Raw genomic sequence first — 7,411 nt, 5'->3', positions numbered from 1 at the left:
AATAGTAGTGTCCAGCTAGGTGGCTGTAGTGGGCCAGCAGCAGTAGTAATAGTAGTGTCCAGCTAGGTGGCTGTAGTGGGCCAGCAGCAGCAGTAATAGTAGTGTCCAGCTAGGTGGCTGTAGTGGGCCAGCAGCAGTAGTAATAGTAGTGTCCAGCTAGGTGGCTGTAGTGGGCCAGCAGCAGTAGTAATAGTAGTGTCCAGCTAGGTGGCTGTAGTGGGCCAGCAGCAGTAGTAATAGTAGTGTCCAGCTAGGTGGCTGTAGTGGGCCAGCAGCAGTAGTAATAGTAGTGTCCAGCTAGGTGGCTGTAGTGGGCCAGCAGCAGTAGTAATAGTAGTGTCCAGCTAGGTGGCTGTAGTGGGCCAGCAGCAGTAGTAATAGTAGTGTCCAGCTAGGTGGCTGTAGTGGGCCAGCAGTAGTAATAGTAGTGTCCAGCTAGGTGGCTGTAGTGGGCCAGCAGCAGTAGTAAAATAGTGTCCAGCTAGGTGGCTGTAGTGGGCCAGCAGTAGTAATAGTAGTGTCCAGCTAGGTCGCTGTAGTGGGCCAGCAGTAGTAGTAGTGTCCAGCTAGGTGGCTGTAGTGGGCCAGCAGCAGTAGTAATAGTAGTGTCCAGCTAGGTGGCTGTAGTGGGCCAGCAGCAGTAGTAATAGTAGTGTCCAGCTAGGTGGCTGTCGTGGGCCAGCAGCAGTAGTAATAGTAGTGTCCAGCTAGGTGGCTGTCGTGGGCCAGCAGCAGTAGTAATAGTAGTGTCCAGCTAGGTGGCTGTAGTGGGCCAGCAGCAGCAGTAATAGTAGTGTCCAGCTAGGTGGCTGTCGTGGGCCAGCAGCAGTAGTAATAGTAGTGTCCAGCTAGGTGGCTGTAGTGGGCCAGCAGCAGCAGTAATAGTAGTGTCCAGCTAGGTGACTGTAGTGGGCCAGCAGCAGTAGTAATAGTAGTGTCCAGCTAGGTGGCTGTAGTGGGCCAGCAGCAGTAGTAATAGTAGTGTCCAGCTAGGTGGCTGTAGTGGGCCAGCAGCAGCAGTAATAGTAGTGTCCAGCTAGGTGGCTGTAGTGGGCCAGCAGCAGTAGTAATAGTAGTGTCCAGCTAGGTGACTGTAGTGGGCCAGCAGCAGCAGTAATAGTAGTGTCCAGCTAGGTGGCTGTAGTGGGCCAGCAGCAGTAGTAATAGTAGTGTCCAGCTAGGTGGCTGTAGTGGGCCAGCAGGTGGCTGTAGTAGTAGTAATAGTAGTGTCCAGCTAGGTGGCTGTAGTGGGCCAGCAGCAGCAGTAATAGTAGTGTCCAGCTAGGTGGCTGTAGTGGGCCAGCAGCAGTAGTAATAGTAGTGTCCAGCTAGGTGACTGTAGTGGGCCAGCAGCAGCAGTAATAGTAGTGTCCAGCTAGGTGGCTGTAGTGGGCCAGCAGCAGTAGTAATAGTAGTGTCCAGCTAGGTGGCTGTAGTGGGCCAGCAGTAGTAATAGTAGTGTCCAGCTAGGTGGCTGTAGTGGGCCAGCAGCAGTAGTAATAGTAGTGTCCAGCTAGGTGGCTGTAGTGGGCCAGCAGTAGCAGTAGTGTCCAGCTAGGTGGCTGTCGTGGGCCAGCAGCAGTAGTAATAGTAGTGTCCAGCTAGGTGGCTGTCGTGGGCCAGCAGCAGCAGTAATAGTAGTGTCCAGCTAGGTGGCTGTAGTGGGCCAGCAGCAGTAGTAATAGTAGTGTCCAGCTAGGTGGCTGTAGTGGGCCAGCAGCAGTAATAGTAGTGTCCAGCTAGGTGGCTGTAGTGGGCCAGCAGCAGCAGTAGCAGTAGTGTCCAGCTAGGTGACTGTAGTGGGCCAGCAGCAGCAGTAATAGTAGTGTCCAGCTAGGTGGCTGTAGTAGACCAGCAGCAGTAGTAATAGTAGTGTCCAGCTAGGTGGCTGTCGTGGGCCAGCAGCAGTAGTAATAGTAGTGTCCAGCTAGGTGGCTGTAGTGGGCCAGCAGCAGTAGCAGTAGTGTCCAGCTAGGTGACTGTAGTAGACCCCAGCAGTAGTAATTCGAGGGGTGGTTTAGAGGTTATGGAGATCTCTGCTCCAGAGCTTTTGTTCATCACAGAGGTGTGGAGGTTGGACATCTGTTTCCTCTTCCTGCTTTCCTCTCATCTCTCCATCGCGGGGCCAGAATGAGAATAATAATGAGCCATGATGAGCGTTCCTCAACCGACCGAAGGGAACGTAACCAGAAGAGAGGAAGGTCATCAGGTTGTAATGTGAAGAGCAGGACAGACTGCTCATTAAAGCAGCTCGCTGCATCGCCACAAACACACAGGGGCTTTTATGAGAACAAGAACAGAGGAAAGGCCCTAAAAATTGTCAAAGACTCCAGCCAAATCAAATCAAATTTTATTTGTCACATACACATGGTTAGCAGATGTTAATGCGAGTGTAGCGAAATGCTTGTGCTTCTAGTTCCGACAATGCAGTAATAACCAACAAGTAATCTAACTAACAATTCCAAAAAACTACTGTCTTATACACAGTGTAAGGGGATAAAGAATATGTACATAAGGATATATGAATGAGTGATGGTACAGAGCAGCATAGGCAAGATACAGTAGATGATATCGAGTACAGTATATACATATGAGATGAGTATGTAAACCAAGTGGCATAGTTAAAGTGGCTAGTGATACATGTATTACATAAGGATGCAGTCGATGATATAGAGGACAGTATCTACGTATGCATATGAGATGAATAATGTAGGGTAAGTAACATTATATAAGGTAGCATTGTTTAAAGTGGCTAGTGATATATTTACATCATTTCCCATCAATTCCCATGATTAAAGTGGCTGGAGTAGAGTCAGTGTCATTGACAGTGTGTTGGCAGTAGCCACTCAATGTTAGTGGTGGCTGTTTAACAGTCTGATGGCCTTGAGATAGAAGCTGTTTTTCAGTCTCTCGGTCCCAGCTTTGATGCACCTGTACTGACCTCGCCTTCTGGATGACAGCGGGGTGAACAGGCAGTGGCTCAGGTGGTTGATGTCCTTGATGATCTTTATGGCCTTCCTGTAGCATCGGGTGGTGTAGGTGTCCTGGAGGGCAGGTAGTTTGCCCCCGGTGATGCGTTGTGCAGACCTCACTACCCTCTGGAGAGCCTTACGGTTGAGGGCGGTGCAGTTGCCATACCAGGCGGTGATACAGCCCGCCAGGATGCTCTCGATTGTGCATCTGTAGAAGTTTGTGAGAGCTTTTGGTGACAAGCCGAATTTCTTCAGCCTCCTGAGGTTGAAGAGGCGCTGCTGCGCCTTCCTCACGATGCTGTCTGTGTGAGTGGACCAATTCAGTTTGTCTGTGATGTGTATGCCGAGGAACTTAAACTTGCTACCCTCTCCACTACTGTTCCATCGATGTGGATGGGGGGGTGTTCCCTCTGCTGTTTCCTGAAGTCCACAATCATCTCCTTAGTTTTGTTGACGTTGAGTGTGAGGTTATTTTCCTGACACCACACTCCGAGTGCTCTCACCTCCTCCCTGTAGGCCGTCTCGTCGTTGTTGGTAATCAAGCCTACCACTGTTGTGTCGTCCGCAAACTTGATGATTGAGTTGGAGGCGTGCGTGGCCACGCAGTCGTGGGTGAACAGGGAGTACAGGAGAGGGCTCAGAACGCACCCTTGTGGGGCCCCAGTGTTGAGGATCAGTGGGGAGGAGATGTTGTTGCCTACCCTCACCACCTGGGGGCGGCCCGTCAGGAAGTCCAGTACCCAGTTGCACAGGGCGGGGTCGAGACCCAGGGTCTCGAGCTTGATGACGAGCTTGGAGGGTACTATGGTGTTGAATGCCGAGCTGTAGTCGATGAACAGCATTCTCACATAGGTATTCCTCTTGTCCAGATGGGTTAGGGCAGTGTGCAGTGTGGTTGAGATTGCATCGTCTGTGGACCTATTTGGTTTACAGCAAATTGGAGTGGGTCTAGGGTGTCAGGTAGGGTGGAGGTGATATGGTCCTTGACTAGTCTCTCAAAGCACTTCATGATGACGGATGTGAGTGCTACGGGGCGGTAGTCGTTTAGCTCAGTTACCTTAGCTTTCTTGGGAACAGGAACAATGGTGGCCCTCTTGAAGCATGTGGGAACAGCAGACTGGTATAGGGATTGATTGAATATGTCCGTAAACACACCGGCCAGCTGGTCTGCGCATGCTCTGAGGGCGCGGCTGGGGATGCCGTCTGGGCCTGCAGCCTTGCGAGGGTTAACACGTTTAAATGTCTTACTCACTTCGGCTGCAGTGAAGGAGAGACCGCATGTTTTCGTTGCAGGCCGTGTCAGTGGCACTGTATTGTTCTCAAAGCGGGCAAAAAGTTATTTAGACTGTTCTCTCTGCTACGGCACGGAAAGCAGTACCAGAGCACCAAGTGTAGGACCAAGAGGCTTCTGAAGAGCTTCTCCCCCAAGCCATAAGACTCCTGAACATCTAGTCAAATGGCTACCCAGACTATTTGCATTGCCCCCCTCCACACCACTGCTACTCTCTGTTGTTATCATCTATGCATAGTCACTTTAATAACTTTACCTACATGTACATACTACCTCAACTAACCGGTGTTGTCTATGATCAGGCCTACCACAGTTGTGTCGTCAGCAAATTTAATGAGGGTGTTGGAGTCGTATTTGGCCATGCAGTCATGGTTGAACAGGGAGTACAGGAGGGGACTGAGGACACACCCCTGAGGGGCCCCCGTGTTGAGGATCTGCGAGGAAGTTGTGTTGTTACCTTCCCTTACCACCTGGGGGGCGGCCTATCAGGAAGTCCAGGATCCAGTTGCAGAGGGAGGTGTTTAGTCCCAGGGTCCTTAGCTTATTGATGAGCTTTGAGGGCACTATGGTGTTGAACGCTGAGCTGTTGTCAATGAATAGCATTCTCACATAGGTGTTTCTTTTGTCCAGGTGGGAAAGGGCAGTGTGGAGCGCAATAGAGATGGCGTCATCTGTGGATCTGTTGGGGCGGTATGTGAATTAGAGTGGGTCTAGGGTTTCCTGGGATAATGGTGTTGATGTGAGCCATGAATAGCCTTTCAATCACCCAGGTCAGCGTGATTACATCAATAATCAATAAAACACGTTCTATGAGTAATGATGAATCAGCCTAATGTGTTATTACATGTGTATGGACAAGACTACTACATCAAACTATATGTACATCTACACTTTTAACGTAAAAAGAGCCACTCCCAACGTACCATGGATGTTTCCCTTCGCAAAGACAATGAGTAAAACAGAGCTAATGGTCTTTACTTAAATTATTCTCTAAGGTTTATATGGATGGTTTTCTAAATGATCTTTACCCTTCTCTAATTCTCTAAGGTTTATACAGCTGGTTTTCTAAAAATAAAAAAAAAGTTTATTTTTTATATAGCCCTTCGTACATCAGCTGATATCTCAAAGTGCTGTACAGAAACCCAGCCTTAAACCCCAAACAGCAAGCAATGCAGGTGTAGAAGCACGGTGGCTAGGAAAACTCCCTAGAAAGGCCAAAACCTAGGAAGAAACCTAGAGAGGAACCAGGCTATGTGGGATGGCCAGTCCTCTTCTGGCTGTGCCGGGTGGAGATTATAACAGAACATGGCCAAGATGTTCAAATGTTCATAAATGATCAGCATGTTCGAATAATAAGAAGGCAGAACAGTTGAAACTGGAGCAGCAGCACGGCCAGGTGGACTGGGGACAGCAAGGAGTCATCATGCCCGGTAGTCCTGAGGCATGGTCCTCAGGCCCCAACCCCCTCACTCACTCACTCACTCACTCACTGACTGGCTGGCTGGCTGGCTGGCTGGCTGGCTGGCTGGCAGGCAGAAGGTGGCTAGGTGGCTGTAGGGGGCCAGCAGCAGTAGTAGTGCCCTAGATGGCCTCCTGTTTCCTACCACGTTTGACCAAAAGGCCCACAGAGAGGAAGTCTCCAAGGCAGCATAAACCACTAGGATGTGTTTCTAACATGGCAGACCATCACCTGGTAGGTCAGATCCCAGAGCCTAATTACAGCCAGAGAGAATTACTAATATCTGACTGGATGACATCACACTGCACTACATCATCCCTGGACAGCACTTATGACTGGTACAGATGTGTGCAGAGAGAGGGGGAGAGGGGGAGAGCAAGGGGGAGAGGGTGAGAGAGAGAGAGAGGGGGGAGAGCAAGGGGGAGGGGGAGAGACAGAGAGCAAGGAGGGAGAGGGTGAGGGGGGAGAGACAGAGAGCAAGGGGGAGAGGGTGAGAGAGAGGGGGCAGAGCAAGGGGTAGAGGGGGAGAGACAGAGAGCAAAGGGGGAGAGGGTGAGAGAGAGGGGGTGGGGGTGGGACAGAGCAAGGGGTAGAGGGGTGAGAGAGAGGGGGGGGGGGTGAGAGAGAGACGGGGGACTGAGCAAGGGGTAGAGGGGGAGAGGGTGAGAGAGAGGGGAGGAGAGACAGAGAGCAAGGGGGAGAGACAGTGAGCAAGGGGAGGGTGGGAGAGGGGAGGAGAGACAGAGAGCAAGGGGAGAGGGGGAGAGACAGAGAGCAAGGGGGAGAGGGTGAGAGCAAGGGGAGGAGAGAGAGAGGGGGGGAGACAGAGAGCGAGGGGGAGAGACAGAGAGCAAGGGGGAGGGTGGGAGAGAGGGGAGGAGAGACAGAGAGCAAGGGGAGAGGGGAGAGAGAGGGGGAGAGACAGAGAGCAAGGGGGAGAGGGTGAGAGAGAGGGGGAGAGACAGAGAGCAAGGGGAGAGGGGAGAGACAGAAAGCAAGGGGGAGAGGGTGAGAGAGGGGGAGAGACAGAAAGCAAGGGGGAGAGGGTGAGAGAGGGGGAGAGACAGAGAGTGAGGGGGAGAGAGACAGAGAGCAAGGGGGAGAGGGTGAGAGAGAGGGGGGAGGGGTGGGAGAGAGGGGGGGGGCTGGAAGAAATAATGGCATAGTTTCAGGTTGGTGCCAATGAGGAGAGAAAAAGAGGGAGTATGAGAGGAGAGAAAAGGAGAGGAGAACAGAGGAGTGTTTGATTCTGACTAGACTGGATAGCTCTGAGTTACAAGCACAGAACCCTCTTACTGCATTGGATGACACAGCAAACTAGGAATGACAATTATTGCAACAAATAATTACTGGACGTATCCAAGTATATATTAATCTGTTCTAGACTGGAGGTAAAATAATGGCCCAAGCTGACAACATTGCACAGCTCTGTTGAAAATAAAACATTGCCTCATAGGTGCAAATGGTTTCGGACCCTTTTTTAAAATTCTCGCCTAAAATGACGTGCCCAAATCTAACTGTCTGTAGCTCAGGACCTGAAGCAAGGATATGCATATTCTTGGTACCATTTGAAAGGAAACACTTAGACGTTTGTGTAAATGTGAAATGAATGTAGGAGAATATAACACATTAGATCTGGTAAAAGATAATACAAAAGAAACAAAACATGCGTTTTCTATTAAAATACAA

Source organism: Oncorhynchus tshawytscha, unplaced genomic scaffold (assembly GCF_018296145.1).
Source record: "Oncorhynchus tshawytscha isolate Ot180627B unplaced genomic scaffold, Otsh_v2.0 Un_contig_5906_pilon_pilon, whole genome shotgun sequence".
NCBI lineage: Eukaryota > Metazoa > Chordata > Actinopteri > Salmoniformes > Salmonidae > Oncorhynchus > Oncorhynchus tshawytscha.
Note: the sequence above shows the minus strand (reverse complement) of the source record.